This window comes from Herpailurus yagouaroundi, unplaced genomic scaffold (genome assembly GCF_014898765.1).
Source record: "Herpailurus yagouaroundi ecotype Mexico unplaced genomic scaffold, PumYag 77, whole genome shotgun sequence".
Taxonomy (NCBI): domain Eukaryota; kingdom Metazoa; phylum Chordata; class Mammalia; order Carnivora; family Felidae; genus Herpailurus; species Herpailurus yagouaroundi.
The window spans coordinates 28095822-28099029 of NW_024412388.1; positions in this window are offsets into that span (position 1 = coordinate 28095822).

Genomic DNA, 3208 nt, shown 5'->3' on the forward strand with positions numbered 1-3208 from the left:
GCGGCGGGTGGCCGAGGAAGCCAATCAGCGGGCCGCTTGTTGGGAGGCGCCCGAGGCGGACGCTTATTGGGCCGCCGGCTGCCGCCTCCGTGGTGGATTGGGCCTCGCGGTTCGAGCGCTGCTTTCGTCTCCAGCTGGGGTGGCTGGGCTGCCCCCTGCCGGAGAACGCGGAAAGCCCTAGCAGAACTTCGGAGTGGGCAGCCGGACCTGGGGTGGAATCCCGGCCCCGCCCTTTCCGAGCTCTGCGAGGCTGGCCTTCCCTATACGTGGAGGGGTCACCCGCCACACAAGGTTGCAGAGAGGAATCCCTGAGATCGTGCAAAAGGCCCCGAAAGCCCTCAGTAATCTTTTGGATGGGTGAAGGGCCAGAAGGCCTTAACTTGCGTTTCCGTCCTAAAAGAGACTTGGAGTGAAGTCCCACCTGGGTTTCGTGCTCCGTGAAGCAAACCAGGCCTGTTCACGTCTGGCCGCCCCGCGAGCAAGCGTGCTGGGGTTTCTCTGAAACTCCCTCCTTTCACACTGTCGAGCAGTTGTCTGCTCGGAGAGCAGCGACCACACTTCACTTGCGTCATGAGCTCCAGCATCACCTTCTTGTTTTCTGCTGTACGTTTTTACTTTGATGAGCAACCATTTCTGTAAATTTCAATACTTCTAAAACCTACGAATCCTCTTTCCCTCCAGCCACTCAGACTTGAAATCTGAGCCTTGGCTAACAATTCTGGTCTCCTTGGGTCCTATTGTCAGTCACCACTTCTGCTTTTACCTCCAAAATCTTTTCCACACTTATCTCTTCGTTTCTTTTTCTGCCTGCATTAGTATGTTTTCTCTCCACCCGCACTGGCTGCTAGGCTAAATTTCAGCAGTTGCCATTTTCCATATGACGCATCCCTTCTGTGCTTTCCAACTGTTTGCCAGATCGCAGTCTAAGTGCCTGGCATGGTATTCAAGACTCTCCACTCTGACTGTAACTACCTTTTTAGAGACATCTTCAGCACCCCCCCATTTCCCCCTAATGCAGCAGAACTCATCTATCTCATTGGCTTTGCCCCCTCAGTGGAACGGCACATCTTCTTCATAACCACACCTACTACTGCAAAGTCTTGCCCTGACAGCTCAAGTCCTTCCCATTCCTTCTCTAGTCCCCTTCCCTTTCCAGCCAAGTTCTCAAAAGTAGTCGAGGGGCACCTGGATAACTCAGTTGGTTAAGTGTCTGACTTCAGCTCAGGTCATGATCTCAGGGTTTGTGAGTTGGAGCCCCACATCTGGCTCTGCACTGACAGTTTGGGGCCAGCTCAGAGCCTGCTTGGGATTCTCTGCCTCCGTCTGCCCCTCCCCTGCTTTCTCTCAAAAATAAATAAACATTAAAAAAAAAGTAGTCAACGCTCACAACTTGAATTTCCTTAACATCCTCACTCCGTACCTCACTGCAACTTGGATTCAGTTCTCTCCATCCCACTGAAACTACTTCGCCATGAAGACTTTTTGGTTCTTAACCAACATTTCAGTATTGGATACTATATGGTCATTGAAAGGTGGCAGCCCAAGGCTTCGATTTGATTTTGCCTATCTGCAGTTTTAAAAGGGGAAATAATTGGGATAGGAATGTATCAAGCAGCTATACCTGGCCTTTCATACATCATGTTAACCTGCCTGATTGCTAAAGGCATTTAAGTTTGCTGTAACATAGACTCCTTCCATGGTGTCTCAGGCCATTTTTTTTTTTTTTTTTTTTTTTTTTTTTGCCCCTAGGCAACGTGGTAAAATGAGCAGAACACAGGCTTGGAATAAAGATGGACATGGGCTTGAATTCTAGGCCTGCCTCTAACCAGCTGTGTGAACTTGGACAAGTTACTAACCTCTGAGCCTCAGTTCTCACATGCTAAAATAAGGATAATTGTGCCAATATGGGATGGTTGGATAGAGAAGGTGACTTAAAAAAATTTTTTTAAAAATTTTTTTTTCAACATTTTATTTGTTTTTGGGACAGAGAGAGACAGAGCATGAACAGGGGAGGGGCAGAGAGAGAGGGAGACACAGAATCGGAACCAGGCTCCAGGCTCTGAGCCATCAGCCCAGAGCCTGACGCGGGGCTCGAACTCACGGACTGCGAGATCGTGACCTGGCTGAAGTCGGACGCTTAACCGACTGTGCCACCCAGGCGCCCCTAAAAATTTTTTTTAATGCTTATTTATTTTTGAGACAGAGACAGAGCATGAACAGGGGAGGGTCAGAGAGAGAGGGAGAGACAGAATCCGAAGCAGGCTCCAGGCTCTGAGCTGTCAGCACAGAGCCCGACGCGGGGCTCGAACTCACGGACCGCGAGATCATGACCTGAGCCGAAGTCGGATGCTCAACCGACTGAGCCACCCAGGCACCCCGAGAAGGTGACTTTAAAGATTAGATGATACTGTGCCTACAAGCACTTACAACAATGCTTTTCTTGTAGGGTCTGCCCTGTTGTGTCCCTTGTCTCAACTTCTCCACTGGTCCCCTTATATGATGGCACCTGGCCCTCCAGCAAGTATCTCCATGTAGCTGTGTCCACTCCAAGTCCTGCCTCATAAAGGGCCTTCCCCGCTGTTCCTGGAGGTGTTATCTGAAGAGCTCGTCTGCCGTTCTGGGCCTCTCATCCCACTTCTGATTCTGCAGGACCCCAGCCTCTCTGTTCTACCCTCACTTTACCATTCCCCACCCCTCAGCTGCTCCTGAGTCAGGCTATGCCCTCAGAGATCATCCTTCCCATCCCGACATGGCCCTTTCTTTTTCATTTACACTCCCTCCTTGGGCAATTTCACCCACACCCATGGTTTCACTCACCATCTAAACATAACCTATAAACTTGTGTCTAGCTTAGGCCTCGCTGCAGTCCTGGATCTAAGTTTCCAACTTCTCCTTGGACGTCACTTTAGCACAACTTTCCCCCGTTCTTTCCTCCATGGCTTCCCGTCTCAGAATGAATTCCAGAATCTTTTCCCCGTTGTTGTGGACTGAATGTGTACCTCCCCCAATTCACATATTGAAGTTCTAACACCTAACATGATAGTATTTGGAGGGACCTTTAGGAAGTAATGAGTTAGATGAGGTCGGGAGGGACCTTTAGGAAGTAATGAGTTAGATGAGGTCGCGAGGGTAGAGTCTTCATGATATTAGTGCTCTTATAAGAGGAAGAGATCTTTCCCCCCTCGCAAGTGAGGACATAGTCTGAAAG